The following is a 16,874-nucleotide window of genomic DNA, read 5'->3' as shown; positions in this document are numbered from 1 at the left end:
CCAGGTTTATTTACATATTCAATACCTCTTCATTGTTTTTATTTTTATCATTTAAGTGAAACAATGGTGAATTCGATTGTAGTTCTGATTCAACACAATCAGATGTAAATTATATAGGTGAACTGAGAATTGTCCATGAACTACTCTTTGAGAGTGATACTTCAATGTAAACAAACTATCTTAGCTGATGAGTAATTGTAACAGTGACTGGAAATGAGAAATGATGTACTGTTGTTATTTGTTGGTTGGTAAACTAACTATAGAAAAGAGTGGAATTGTTGTTTTGCTACACTAGCAGAACAGAAGCACCAGAAATGTTAATGTTTTAATGATACTGTTACTGTTTACAACTGATCTAATCTATTTAGTCAAAGGAAGAAGAAAGACATTGGGAATACGGTTTTGAGTTTTTGATGGAACTGAGTTACAAGCTAATGTAATGGACCTATTTGTGATGGTGTACTGTGCAGTTACAACTAATCTTCTCAAGGATGATTCACACTTCAGGTACCGGACATTTGAAAACAATTCGACTGGTTGGAGCCCACAGAGACTGAGCTTGGCTTAAAGGACAAGAGGCAGGTGGGCAGAGATAAGATGGACACACAAACACACACTCACATACACACAGACTGGTCTTCAGCTACAAGCAGAGTCTACACTGAGGCGCCGCACATCTACAGAGAGGTCCTGGGTTCCTGTGAGCTGGACTAATCCTAGTCCTGACGATTCTGCCATGAGATGGAGAAGACAGCCTCCAACCGAGCAGATGGGAGCGAAGGAAAGCGCCGGTTCGGGACAACGTTTACAGGGGCGCAGAAAGACCAACTCCACAACATCATGCTACGCTGGTTGGGTCCATACCAGGTAACATCTCATCTGCTGTCCAGGTAGCAGAGAGAGGAACCTGCAGATCTACGACACACTCTACAGGAGGGCTTCGGAGTTCAAAGCCTGCAGCTATGGAGCCTTTGGCTAAAACTGGTCATCTTGAGAACACACAGATTCTCCTGGCCTGGCTGATAAAGCAGCTGGAATGAAGACAACAACAGCTGCATTGGAGCTATGAAGGACAACACCTTGGAATATACATCAGATTTTTATGTCCTGTTACACCGGTCTACAAAGAAATGGTTCACAACTGACTATATGAGGAGTCAGATAGCGAGGTCGGAGAAGAAACTGAATCTCTTGTACAAATCATGGTGTACTCTATTCTTTACAACTTGTTTACATTCCTTTCCAGCAATCTACCATGAAGTATTTTTACAACTGGTCTACAATAATTGATGTTTACATTTGTCATATTTCTGTTTAGGTAATGATCTTATTCTCAGTGACATTTATAGTTATTTTCACACCATAAATGGGAGACAGGATTAAAACCCCACAATTAACATACAAATGAAACTGCCTCCTATACAGCACAAAGAGACCTTCTGTCTCCAGCCCCCTGATGTTCTAGTCTAGGTTAGGACAATAGAATGTAAATTACTGTAACCTGGTTAAGATTTCACACCTGTATGCAAATAACCTGTTGATCTATGACCGAGAGTGAGAGCACGTCCTTCCTCATTGGATGGCGAAAACCAAGAGATTCGTCCAACATGTCACCATGCCAACGAAGAGCCAACAAGGATGGGTTTTACTCACGAGAGTGAAAAGTAACCGCCCCTGTGGCGGGAGTATTAAAACCAATGTTCGATCTTTACCAACTAAAATAAATATTACAATCCAAATAGGAAATACTCTAATGTTAAAACGACTAGTAGTTAAAGAAGCGAAAATTAAATAAATCTCCCTTGGGATTTGTAGACAGAATCCCCTGATCCCCATCAGTGTGAACATTAGAACATCAGACCAGGAAAAGTAACAGAGAGAAGTGAAATCAGGCACCAAACTAAGATTTGCATAAAATTTGAATCCTCCTTGAATTAGTACATGGCCTTTAGCTTCCTTTCCTTATTTACATAAATGTTCTAGTTTCATTCATTTCTTTAAGCAAATTTTTATCTCAACATAGATTCATGCTCGTTTAAAATATCCAAGTTAGATCAATTTTACGTTTTGTTTTAAATTTATTTTCTAGATTTCCACAATAGGTTAATTTCTTCTGCTTCTGTTTAGAATTTATTTGTAATTTTTTAGAACTCCCTAGTTTCATATATTACATTTTATTTAGCAACTTCTAATAAGAAAAGAGAAATCATAATAAAACTCACAATAGATTCATTTTACATTTTTGTTTCAAATTGTACTTGTTATTCTAAGAACTTTCTGGTCTCATTGATTTTTATTATCTTTAGTTTCAAAACACTTACTGATCACAGTCTAGGATAGCAAATGGTGGACAAGCAGCCCCTAGAGTTATTCCCAAACAAAATGACAGAAGACTGGAAGAATAGGATTTTCGAAAAATTTGAAGAAGAATATAGGAAAAAATAGTAACTTCAGCCGAAACCAGTTTCAATACTAGTGTTGGGGTGTACTTGGAGTGTAAATTGTGTAAATATCTTTGATGCGTTTGATGTTGGGAAAGCGTTGTGGTACGTCTTTGGCGACAAAGTAAGTGTTTAGTTGTTTGGACATGTGAACAAGTGTTCTTTTGAGTTTTATCAGGTTTTCCGGTGACTGGCGTTTCCTTTCGGTGACGGATGCGGGCCTGGCAGGCTGTTTGGAGGCAGATGGACGTGGTAACGTATGAAAGTTGCAGAAGGCGTAATATTAAGTTGTTTGGAAGGTGTAGGCTACGGAATGTAGAAAGTGGTGACTGATGGAAGCTTTGGGAAAGTACAATTTTCATATGCTTTAGTAAACTATGTGGTTGGGTTTTGTATGTCAGATTTGAGGGTTTTGTGGAAGTTGATAGAGGGATTTGAGAAAGTGTGGAAACTATAGGTTATTTTTGGAGTATTTTAGTTATAAGCACCTGTAATTAGAATGATGTCGTTTTGTTCCATGTCCTGACAACCATTCCCTTGCAGCTAGCCTATTGCGTTGCGATTAGTACAGGATTTTAGGCAGTTGGACTGCGAGATGGAGAAGTTGAGTGCTCCTGTATATAGTTAAACTTTATCTACCTCAACATGAAGCTGGAACTTATCAAGGAAACCTGATCACCTTCCTCGGTAATAGCCAAGCTTATTTAATTAAATACTACATGTAGTTCAAGAAACATTTGAATGTTATATAGGCGTTGATGATAATGTGTAAAACCGTAAGGCCCCAAGGGGGGTCTCACGGAAAAGTAGGTATGCCTTAATCAAGGCCTACCACGTGGTACCTGACTGTTGCATGCTGAGCTGTTCGCTAGCACAAGTGGGTACGTCTGAAACCTAGTGATGAATTAGAATTTGGTACAATGATTTTCTAATCTGGTAAAATAGTCTCATGGTTAACGTATTATTTTCACTCTCATATATTGAATAAGTGGTAGAATGAAGTTTATCCACATGGTGATAAACTTGAACATTAAGGAGACACGCTGTGTCCCAAGAGGACTGAATTTGAATCCAATATAGTCATAAATCTTAAAAGGGTAATAAACCGAGTTTACTCCCCACAATCAAAAGTAAATGTATATTAAATGCTGATTTGAGTTTGGTTAATTAATATAGTTTCACTTTTATTTACAATTATATCTGGGATAATACTGGTGTTTTCAAACCAATGCCTGATACTCGTAAATGGAGTAAATTCTAAAATGGTGAATTAACTGATGACCAATGTGGTATAGATGTGGAGGTGTTTAAGGCCTACATTGAGTTTCCTTTGGATTACTTATTGTACCTTGATTTTGTTGACGTCATGCATCTGGTTTCTGTCTACATTACCATTCTTACGAGTTTTCTTAATTTCCACCCCAATGTTTAATTGTCATGTAGATAATGCATTACAATCTGCAAAAATACAAGATGGGTTGGACACTAACTCAAAATCATCGGTTAACAAACATTGTAGGCTAAATTGATAGTATAGACTGAGGACCATAAACAAACATTTGGCCTTTTTAATGACAATAATAAATGTGTGGAGCCCAGAGCTTCAGGAAGGGGGGTTAAATCAAAATCGCCTATTACTAAGGGTTACATTCAAGTGTTCAGTCTGGTCTCATCTATGGTAATTTCACCAACACAAGCATATTCAGTTTTGGGATAATCAAACAATAAGTGGAAGCTAAAAACATTTTCCTCTCAATAGCTTTGAGTTTGACATTTATGATTTTGAATCAAATTGTTTTAAGGGTAGAGACCTTAAGTCATCCAACATTGTTAATTGCTAGAACAAATTTTATGTCTTTGCATGACCTATGCATGAAAGTAGCGATTTTGGCTGTCCGCCACTAATTTGAAAAACATAGACATACATCTGGAGTTGAGAAAATGCCCTAGACGTTAGGAGGTAAATTGACTCTTGATGTTTGTATAGTCTCAAATTCGTTTAGCTGTTGCCTGTGGAAATGCAAAATGTGTATATGCTAATTTGGCCTGTAGGTTTTCTGGGTTCCTTCACACAAGCGAACGTGTGGCATATTTGTTTTATTTTCTGATTTACATAAAGTTTTTTGTCATTTTCATTTGTTTTTGTTCAATATGCGATTAGAACATTTTTACTGAATGATTGTTGCTTTCACTTGGATTGTGAAAGCAAAGGGGGGAAGATAAGAAATAATTGTCTATAATGAAAAAGAGTTGAACTTAGAGTTCAAAGGGATTTAAATAGGTATTTAGAGAGTTACATGAAGAATTTTGTTTTTGTTTCATAGTTATAGCAGAAAATTGGTTGCTGAAAAAATCTACATCCCTTAATGTCCGTTCACAGTTTATCTAATTCGGTTTTCTGAAGAGTTTGTTTCATACAAAATCTAACATGGTTATGGTTGAGTAGAATACATCTTACCATTTTGAAATGGTTTAGCAAAATAACTAATTTGATGGGATTGTTCAGGTATTTGATATTTGATTAGAAGTAATCCTTTTAATCTCATCCACTATGGAATAAGTAGGTAAAAAGGTGCAGGGAGCACATTTGGTTATTCGTTACATGTTTATACTGACAAAGTAATTCTGCTTAAAGAGAGGTACAGACCCCATGGCGTGCCTAACTCACTGACACAAAACCAGTGAAATGGGTGGGGGGGCTGTTCGAAATAGGTCTTTGTCTTGTTTGAGCTATTAAGGAGAGAAACAGACTCAATGGGGACATCAAATTGGCTATTCTAATTCCAGGTTTATTTACATATTCAATACCTCTTCATTGTTTTTATTTTTATCATTTAAGTGAAACAATGGTGAATTCGATTGTAGTTCTGATTCAACACAATCAGATGTAAATTATATAGGTGAACTGAGAATTGTCCATGAACTACTCTTTGAGAGTGATACTTCAATGTAAACAAACTATCTTAGCTGATGAGTAATTGTAACAGTGACTGGAAATGAGAAATGATGTACTGTTGTTATTTGTTGGTTGGTAAACTAACTATAGAAAAGAGTGGAATTGTTGTTTTGCTACACTAGCAGAACAGAAGCACCAGAAATGTTAATGTTTTAATGATACTGTTACTGTTTACAACTGATCTAATCTATTTAGTCAAAGGAAGAAGAAAGACATTGGGAATACGGTTTTGAGTTTTTGATGGAACTGAGTTACAAGCTAATGTAATGGACCTATTTGTGATGGTGTACTGTGCAGTTACAACTAATCTTCTCAAGGATGATTCACACTTCAGGTACCGGACATTTGAAAACAATTCGACTGGTTGGAGCCCACAGAGACTGAGCTTGGCTTAAAGGACAAGAGGCAGGTGGGCAGAGATAAGATGGACACACAAACACACACTCACATACACACAGACTGGTCTTCAGCTACAAGCAGAGTCTACACTGAGGCGCCGCACATCTACAGAGAGGTCCTGGGTTCCTGTGAGCTGGACTAATCCTAGTCCTGACGATTCTGCCATGAGATGGAGAAGACAGCCTCCAACCGAGCAGATGGGAGCGAAGGAAAGCGCCGGTTCGGGACAACGTTTACAGGGGCGCAGAAAGACCAACTCCACAACATCATGCTACGCTGGTTGGGTCCATACCAGGTAACATCTCATCTGCTGTCCAGGTAGCAGAGAGAGGAACCTGCAGATCTACGACACACTCTACAGGAGGGCTTCGGAGTTCAAAGCCTGCAGCTATGGAGCCTTTGGCTAAAACTGGTCATCTTGAGAACACACAGATTCTCCTGGCCTGGCTGATAAAGCAGCTGGAATGAAGACAACAACAGCTGCATTGGAGCTATGAAGGACAACACCTTGGAATATACATCAGATTTTTATGTCCTGTTACACCGGTCTACAAAGAAATGGTTCACAACTGACTATATGAGGAGTCAGATAGCGAGGTCGGAGAAGAAACTGAATCTCTTGTACAAATCATGGTGTACTCTATTCTTTACAACTTGTTTACATTCCTTTCCAGCAATCTACCATGAAGTATTTTTACAACTGGTCTACAATAATTGATGTTTACATTTGTCATATTTCTGTTTAGGTAATGATCTTATTCTCAGTGACATTTATAGTTATTTTCACACCATAAATGGGAGACAGGATTAAAACCCCACAATTAACATACAAATGAAACTGCCTCCTATACAGCACAAAGAGACCTTCTGTCTCCAGCCCCCTGATGTTCTAGTCTAGGTTAGGACAATAGAATGTAAATTACTGTAACCTGGTTAAGATTTCACACCTGTATGCAAATAACCTGTTGATCTATGACCGAGAGTGAGAGCACGTCCTTCCTCATTGGATGGCGAAAACCAAGAGATTCGTCCAACATGTCACCATGCCAACGAAGAGCCAACAAGGATGGGTTTTACTCACGAGAGTGAAAAGTAACCGCCCCTGTGGCGGGAGTATTAAAACCAATGTTCGATCTTTACCAACTAAAATAAATATTACAATCCAAATAGGAAATACTCTAATGTTAAAACGACTAGTAGTTAAAGAAGCGAAAATTAAATAAATCTCCCTTGGGATTTGTAGACAGAATCCCCTGATCCCCATCAGTGTGAACATTAGAACATCAGACCAGGAAAAGTAACAGAGAGAAGTGAAATCAGGCACCAAACTAAGATTTGCATAAAATTTGAATCCTCCTTGAATTAGTACATGGCCTTTAGCTTCCTTTCCTTATTTACATAAATGTTCTAGTTTCATTCATTTCTTTAAGCAAATTTTTATCTCAACATAGATTCATGCTCGTTTAAAATATCCAAGTTAGATCAATTTTACGTTTTGTTTTAAATTTATTTTCTAGATTTCCACAATAGGTTAATTTCTTCTGCTTCTGTTTAGAATTTATTTGTAATTTTTAGAACTCCCTAGTTTCATATATTACATTTTATTTAGCAACTTCTAATAAGAAAAGAGAAATCATAATAAAACTCACAATAGATTCATTTTACATTTTTGTTTCAAATTGTACTTGTTATTCTAAGAACTTTCTGGTCTCATTGATTTTTATTATCTTTAGTTTCAAAACACTTACTGATCACAGTCTAGGATAGCAAATGGTGGACAAGCAGCCCCTAGAGTTATTCCCAAACAAAATGACAGAAGACTGGAAGAATAGGATTTTCGAAAAATTTGAAGAAGAATATAGGAAAAAATAGTAACTTCAGCCGAAACCAGTTTCAATACTAGTGTTGGGGTGTACTTGGAGTGTAAATTGTGTAAATATCTTTGATGCGTTTGATGTTGGGAAAGAGTTGTGGTACGTCTTTGGCGACAAAGTAAGTGTTTAGTTGTTTGGACATGTGAACAAGTGTTCTTTTGAGTTTTATCAGGTTTTCCGGTGACTGGCGTTTCCTTTCGGTGACGGATGCGCGGCCTGGCAGGCTGTTTGGAGGCAGATGGACGTGGTAACGTATGAAAGTTGCAGAAGGCGTAATATTAAGTTGTTTGGAAGGTGTAGGCTACGGAATGTAGAAAGTGGTGACTGATGGAAGCTTTGGGAAAGTACAATTTTCATATGCTTTAGTAAACTATGTGGTTGGGTTTTGTATGTCAGATTTGAGGGTTTTGTGGAAGTTGATAGAGGGATTTGAGAAAGTGTGGAAACTATAGGTTATTTTTGGAGTATTTTAGTTATAAGCACCTGTAATTAGAATGATGTCGTTTTGTTCCATGTCCTGACAACCATTCCCTTGCAGCTAGCCTATTGCGTTGCGATTAGTACAGGATTTTAGGCAGTTGGACTGCGAGATGGAGAAGTTGAGTGCTCCTGTATATAGTTAAACTTTATCTACCTCAACATGAAGCTGGAACTTATCAAGGAAACCTGATCACCTTCCTCGGTAATAGCCAAGCTTATTTAATTAAATACTACATGTAGTTCAAGAAACATTTGAATGTTATATAGGCGTTGATGATAATGTGTAAAACCGTAAGGCCCCAAGGGGGGTCTCACGGAAAAGTAGGTATGCCTTAATCAAGGCCTACCACGTGGTACCTGACTGTTGCATGCTGAGCTGTTCGCTAGCACAAGTGGGTACGTCTGAAACCTAGTGATGAATTAGAATTTGGTACAATGATTTTCTAATCTGGTAAAATAGTCTCATGGTTAACGTATTATTTTCACTCTCATATATTGAATAAGTGGTAGAATGAAGTTTATCCACATGGTGATAAACTTGAACATTAAGGAGACACGCTGTGTCCCAAGAGGACTGAATTTGAATCCAATATAGTCATAAATCTTAAAAGGGTAATAAACCGAGTTTACTCCCCACAATCAAAAGTAAATGTATATTAAATGCTGATTTGAGTTTGGTTAATTAATATAGTTTCACTTTTATTTACAATTATATCTGGGATAATACTGGTGTTTTCAAACCAATGCCTGATACTCGTAAATGGAGTAAATTCTAAAATGGTGAATTAACTGATGACCAATGTGGTATAGATGTGGAGGTGTTTAAGGCCTACATTGAGTTTCCTTTGGATTACTTATTGTACCTTGATTTTGTTGACGTCATGCATCTGGTTTCTGTCTACATTACCATTCTTACGAGTTTTCTTAATTTCCACCCCAATGTTTAATTGTCATGTAGATAATGCATTACAATCTGCAAAAATACAAGATGGGTTGGACACTAACTCAAAATCATCGGTTAACAAACATTGTAGGCTAAATTGATAGTATAGACTGAGGACCATAAACAAACATTTGGCCTTTTTAATGACAATAATAAATGTGTGGAGCCCAGAGCTTCAGGAAGGGGGGTTAAATCAAAATCGCCTATTACTAAGGGTTACATTCAAGTGTTCAGTCTGGTCTCATCTATGGTAATTTCACCAACACAAGCATATTCAGTTTTGGGATAATCAAACAATAAGTGGAAGCTAAAAACATTTTCCTCTCAATAGCTTTGAGTTTGACATTTATGATTTTGAATCAAATTGTTTTAAGGGTAGAGACCTTAAGTCATCCAACATTGTTAATTGCTAGAACAAATTTTATGTCTTTGCATGACCTATGCATGAAAGTAGCGATTTTGGCTGTCCGCCACTAATTTGAAAAACATAGACATACATCTGGAGTTGAGAAAATGCCCTAGACGTTAGGAGGTAAATTGACTCTTGATGTTTGTATAGTCTCAAATTCGTTTAGCTGTTGCCTGTGGAAATGCAAAATGTGTATATGCTAATTTGGCCTGTAGGTTTTCTGGGTTCCTTCACACAAGCGAACGTGTGGCATATTTGTTTTATTTTCTGATTTACATAAAGTTTTTTGTCATTTTCATTTGTTTTTGTTCAATATGCGATTAGAACATTTTTACTGAATGATTGTTGCTTTCACTTGGATTGTGAAAGCAAAGGGGGGAAGATAAGAAATAATTGTCTATAATGAAAAAGAGTTGAACTTAGAGTTCAAAGGGATTTAAATAGGTATTTAGAGAGTTACATGAAGAATTTTGTTTTTGTTTCATAGTTATAGCAGAAAATTGGTTGCTGAAAAAATCTACATCCCTTAATGTCCGTTCACAGTTTATCTAATTCGGTTTTCTGAAGAGTTTGTTTCATACAAAATCTAACATGGTTATGGTTGAGTAGAATACATCTTACCATTTTGAAATGGTTTAGCAAAATAACTAATTTGATGGGATTGTTCAGGTATTTGATATTTGATTAGAAGTAATCCTTTTAATCTCATCCACTATGGAATAAGTAGGTAAAAAGGTGCAGGGAGCACATTTGGTTATTCGTTACATGTTTATACTGACAAAGTAATTCTGCTTAAAGAGAGGTACAGACCCCATGGCGTGCCTAACTCACTGACACAAAACCAGTGAAATGGGTGGGGGGGCTGTTCGAAATAGGTCTTTGTCTTGTTTGAGCTATTAAGGAGAGAAACAGACTCAATGGGGACATCAAATTGGCTATTCTAATTCCAGGTTTATTTACATATTCAATACCTCTTCATTGTTTTTATTTTTATCATTTAAGTGAAACAATGGTGAATTCGATTGTAGTTCTGATTCAACACAATCAGATGTAAATTATATAGGTGAACTGAGAATTGTCCATGAACTACTCTTTGAGAGTGATACTTCAATGTAAACAAACTATCTTAGCTGATGAGTAATTGAAACAGTGACTGGAAATGAGAAATGATGTACTGTTGTTATTTGTTGGTTGGTAAACTAACTATAGAAAAGAGTGGAATTGTTGTTTTGCTACACTAGCAGAACAGAAGCACCAGAAATGTTAATGTTTTAATGATACTGTTACTGTTTACAACTGATCTAATCTATTTAGTCAAAGGAAGAAGAAAGACATTGGGAATACGGTTTTGAGTTTTTGATGGAACTGAGTTACAAGCTAATGTAATGGACCTATTTGTGATGGTGTACTGTGCAGTTACAACTAATCTTCTCAAGGATGATTCACACTTCAGGTACCGGACATTTGAAAACAATTCGACTGGTTGGAGCCCACAGAGACTGAGCTTGGCTTAAAGGACAATAGGCAGGTGGGCAGAGATAAGATGGACACACAAACACACACTCACATACACACAGACTGGTCTTCAGCTACAAGCAGAGTCTACACTGAGGCGCCGCACATCTACAGAGAGGTCCTGGGTTCCTGTGAGCTGGACTAATCCTAGTCCTGACGATTCTGCCATGAGATGGAGAAGACAGCCTCCAACCGAGCAGATGGGAGCGAAGGAAAGCGCCGGTTCGGGACAACGTTTACAGGGGCGCAGAAAGACCAACTCCACAACATCATGCTACGCTGGTTGGGTCCATACCAGGTAACATCTCATCTGCTGTCCAGGTAGCATGAGAGAGGAACCTGCAGATCTACGACACACTCTACAGGAGGGCTTCGGAGTTCAAAGCCTGCAGCTATGGAGCCTTTGGCTAAAACTGGTCATCTTGAGAACACACAGATTCTCCTGGCCTGGCTGATAAAGCAGCTGGAATGAAGACAACAACAGCTGCATTGGAGCTATGAAGGACAACACCTTGGAATATACATCAGATTTTTACGTCCTGTTACACCGGTCTACAAAGAAATGGTTCACAACTGACTATATGAGGAGTCAGATAGCGAGGTCGGAGAAGAAACTGAATCTCTTGTACAAATCATGGTGTACTCTATTCTTTACAACTTGTTTACATTCCTTTCCAGCAATCTACCATGAAGTATTTTTACAACTGGTCTACAATAATTGATGTTTACATTTGTCATATTTCTGTTTAGGTAATGATCTTATTCTCAGTGACATTTATAGTTATTTTCACACCATAAATGGGAGACAGGATTAAAACCCCACAATTAACATACAAATGAAACTGCCTCCTGTACAGCACAAAGAGACCTTCTGTCTCCAGCCCCCTGATGTTCTAGTCTAGGTTAGGACAATAGAATGTAAATTACTGTAACCTGGTTAAGATTTCACACCTGTATGCAAATAACCTGTTGATCTATGACCGAGAGTGAGAGCACGTCCTTCCTCATTGGATGGCGAAAACCAAGAGATTCGTCCAACATGTCACCATGCCAACGAAGAGCCAACAAGGATGGGTTTTACTCACGAGAGTGAAAAGTAATCGCCCCTGTGGCGGGAGTATTAAAACCAATGTTCGATCTTTATTCGGGGCGAATATTTTGTGGAAGCTCGAGGGTTGAGCAAATATTTGACCGCTGCAGTGTATTTCATGTATTTTGACTTATCAATTCATATTAATAAATCTTTGTGCTAAATTTCAATTTGGACCGGAGCCTCGTCCTTCTTCAGAAACTCTGAAACACGTGAAATTCTTAACACTGACCAACAATGTTGGCAATTTACAGGAGCAATCTGTGACAACTGCGACCTCTGCTGGTTCACCTCCCCCTGCAGCGGGCGGGCCCCAGCGGTCGACGTCACCGGCTTTCTGACACCACCGTCTCATTATACATTTCACCTGTGTCTCGTTTAATGCACCTGTTCCTCATCATCGCTGTTTCCCCCCCGGTATATATGTTCCCTCTGCTCCCCCTGTCTTTGTGTGTGATTGTCTCTGACTGCCAAAAGAGCTGTACGACGCTTCGTCAACTATATATACACATCTTGTATTTGTTCGTAAGGATACCATTAAAAGATCCTTCCACCACGCCTTCTCCTGCTCCTCCTTGTCCATCCAAACCCCGAAGCCGTGACAGAATCACACACCCAGAAGACAACAAGGATATGGAGCAACAAGGAGCCACAGGCGAGGCCGGTGTTGCGGAGGCGGTAAAAGTACACTCAACCTTGCTGGCCAGCCTAGGCGCCGCGATGGACACTGTGTTGAAAGCGGTGCAGCGCCTAGAGCTGAGCCAGTGGAACCCCGCAGCACCGGCCGTCTCTCCACCTCCCCAAGCCGCATCGCCCAGCATGGGAGCGATGCCCATTCCGCTGCCCAGGGCCTACGACGGGGCGGCGGACCGCTGCCAGGGTTTCCTGCTGCAACTGGACATCGCGCTCCAGGCGATGCATCCTGCGCCGACCGAAGCCCAGAAGATCTCTTCACTCGTCTCCTGCCTGTCTGGGAAAGCCCTGGAGTGGGCCACCGCCGTTTGGAACATCGAGCAGCCCACCCAGGGCAGCTACGCCGAGTTCACCCGCCGCTTCCGAGTCGTGTTTGACCATCCTCACGAAGGGAGAGAGGCGGGTGAACGACTGTTCCACTTACGGCAGGAGACGAGATCGGCGCAGGAGTTCGCTCAGGAGTTCCGGACCCTGGCAGCGGGATCGGGGTGGAACGAGCGGGCTCAGATCGACCACTACCGGTGTAGCCTTCGCGAGGACGTCCGGAGGGAGCTGGCTTGTCGAGACGTGTCCCTCTCCTTTGACCAACTGGCGGACATGTCCATCCGTCTCGACAACCTGCTAGCTGCCCGAGGACGTCCCGGAAGAGGCCCGGCCGTTCCACCCTGCCAACCAGACGCCGCCGTCCCCATGGACCTGGGGGCGGCTGCGCTGTCGGGCAGGTGTAGGGGAGGAGAGGTGCGGAGTGCCTCCAAGAGGAAACGAGGCCGTACAACCGCGCCGCACCGCACCTCCCTCCCCGAGTCAAGAGGTGACAGGCAGGGCACTTCCGCATCACCCCAGGTAGCACATGCACATTCGCCACTAACCTCTTCCCTCTCTATGTGCACTGTCCCTGTTAGGTTCCCCGGCTTTCCGCTGCTTTCCCGGTGTAAGGCGCTGGTAGACTCAGGCGCAGCCGGAAATTTCATGGATAGGTCTTTTGCCCTGCGGTCACGCATACCCCTCCAGGCCCTCGACACCCCCCTGCCCGTGAGAGCTCTAGACAGCCGGCCACTAGGGTCAGGTCTGGTCACGAGTTGCACTGTTCCCCTCCTCCTGGTTACCGACAACCGACACAGTGAAACCATATCCTTTCACGTAATCGACTCACCCACATTCCCAGTCGTTTTAGGTTTCCCCTGGTTATCCCTACATGACCCCGTCATCTCCTGGTCTAGTCGACGTCTGTCGGGGTGGTCGCGGAAGTGCCAGGGTAGGTGTTTGGGTGTTTCCGTTGGCTCGACCTCGGTGGAGAGTCCAGACAGTGCGCCCGCCGTGCCCATTCCCCCTGAATACAGGGACTTGGCTACGGTTTTCTCCAAAGCCAAGGCTGCTGTGTTGCCACCACACCGGCTGGGGGATTGTGCGATAGACCTCGTTGACGGAGCCGCACTCCCGAAGGGTCACGTGTATCCACTGTCCCGCACCGAAACGGAGACTATGAACGCCTACGTTACGGAAGCGTTGGAACAGGGCTACATTAGGCCCTCCAAGTCACAGGTCTCCTCGAGTTTCTTTTTTGTGAAAAAGAAGGACGGTGGTTTGCGCCCGTGCATCGATTACCGGGCGCTGAACAAGATCACCATTCCGTTCCGCTACCCTCTCCCTTTGATCTCTGCGGAGGTGGAGAGGATGCACGGGGCCCGCTTTTTCACTAAATTAGACCTCAGGAGTGCCTATAACCTGGTGCGTATCCGGGAAGGAGACGAGTGGAAAACCGCTTTTAGTACCACATCTGGCCATTACGAGTATTTAGTGATGCCGTACGGGTTGATGAATGCTCCTTCAGTCTTCCAGTCCTTCGTCAACGACGTATTCCGGGACTTGTTGTGCGAAGGAGTGGTAGTGTATATTGATGACATCTTGATATTCACTGCCACCCGCGCCAAACATGTCTCGTTAGTGCGCAGAGTGCTGGCTCGACTGCTGGAGCATGACCTATACGTAAAAGCCGAGAAGTGTCTGTTTTTCCAGTCGTCTGTGTCCTTCCTGGGATATCGCTTTTCCAGCACAGGTGTGGCTATGGAGGAGCCTCACATTGACGCCGTGCGTAATTGGCCGACCCCAACCACGGTTAAGGACGTGCAACGCTTCTTAGGCTTCTCTAATTACTACAGGAGGTTTATCCGGGGCTTTAGCCAGGTCATGGCTCTGATCACCTCCCTTCTGAAGGGGGGGGGCGACCCGGTTGCGGTGGACCGTGGACGCGGAGCGGGCGTTTGTGGAACTGAAACACCGTTTCACCACCGCTGCGGTCCTGGCCCATCCCGACCCGTCGCTCCAGTTCATCGTGGAGGTGGACGCGTCCGATTGTGGGCTCGGTGCCATCCTCTCCCAGCGGACGGGGTGTCGTAACACGCTCCGTCCCTGTGCCTTCTTCTCCCAGAAGCTCAGTGCGGCGGAGCGGAACTACGACATTGGTGATCGTGAGCTGCTGGCCGTGGTTCGAGCTCTGTCGGCGTGGAGGCACTGGTTAGAGGGGGCTAAACACCCTTTCCTCGTCTGGACTGACCACCGGAACCTGGAGTACATGCGGGCAGCGAGGAGGCTGACCCCTCGCCAGGCAAGGTGGGCTATGTTCTTCACCCGGTTTGTGTTTACTCTCACCTACAGGCCGGGGAGTAAGAACGTCGGGGCTGACGCGCTGTCCCGCCAGCATGACACGGAGGAGAGGCCAGTGGATGATGCTCCCGTGCTCCCGGAGTCATGCATCGTGGCACCGGTGGTATGGGAACTGGACCCGCGGTTTGTGGGGCCCTTTAAAGTCCTGAGGAGAGTCAACGAGGTAACATATCGGTTACGCCTTCCCCCCGACTACCGTATTAACCCCTCGTTCCATGTGTCTCTCCTCAGGCCGGTGGTGGATGGTCCCCTTCAGGGGTGTGAGGTGCGGGAGGTTCCCCCTCCCCCTCTGGACATCGAGGGGGCCCCGGCGTACTCTGTCCGCTCCATCATCGACTCGAGGCGCCGGGCGGGGGGCCTCCAGTACCTCGTGGAGTGGGAGGGGTACGGCCCGGAGGAGCGGAGCTGGGTTCCGGTGAAGGACGTCCTGGCTCCCGTCCTTGTCCGCGACTTCCATCAGCGTCGGCCGGATCGCCCTGCTCCGCGCCCCCCGGGTCGGCCCCGAGGCCGGTGTCAGCCGCGCGTCGGGGGGGGGTACTGTGACAACTGCGACCTCTGCTGGTTCACCTCCCCCTGCAGCGGGCGGGCCCCAGCGGTCGACGTCACCGGCTTTCTGACACCACCGTCTCATTATACATTTCACCTGTGTCTCGTTTAATGCACCTGTTCCTCATCATCGCTGTTTCCCCCCCGGTATATATGTTCCCTCTGCTCCCCCTGTCTTTGTGTGTGATTGTCTCTGACTGCCAAAAGAGCTGTACGACGCTTCGTCAACTATATATACACATCTTGTATTTGTTCGTAAGGATACCATTAAAAGATCCTTCCACCACGCCTTCTCCTGCTCCTCCTTGTCCATCCAAACCCCGAAGCCGTGACACAATCCCTACTCCCTTCTACATGCACTGATATTTAAAGAATGAGGTCCAACCTCAATTGCATAAATAGATTTTCCAGCAGTCCAACTGCCGCAGTTCAACTGCTTAATATCCTACACGAAATTGCAACGCAATAGGTTAGCTGCATAGGAATGGTTGTCAGGACATGGAACAAAACAACATTTCTAACCACAGGAGCTATAACTAAAATACCTATAAAATAACTATCAACTTCCACAAAACCATCAAATCTGACATACAAAAACCAACCACATAGTTTACTAAAGCATGTGAAAGCTGTATTAAGCAATGATCTCACCAGTCGATGCTCCCTCTGGTCCGTCTCCTGTCTGACCGTCAGCACCACCCCTCAGGCGGTTCAGCGTTCCTGCGTGTTCCTGTTGGATCGCTCGTGGCAAGGCCAAAGAGGCAGCCATAACGGTCTCCATGCTCGCGGCAACAATACATCTAAACAGCCGATGTCTTGATTCGCACTGGTATCTTCCCAAATCCAATGTCCAGTCGAATGTCT

The sequence above is a fragment of the Esox lucius genome, chromosome 12 (genome assembly GCF_011004845.1).
Source record: "Esox lucius isolate fEsoLuc1 chromosome 12, fEsoLuc1.pri, whole genome shotgun sequence".
Lineage (NCBI taxonomy): Eukaryota > Metazoa > Chordata > Actinopteri > Esociformes > Esocidae > Esox > Esox lucius.
The sequence above is the reverse complement of the archived record's forward strand: the minus strand, read 5'-3'. Positions refer to the sequence as shown.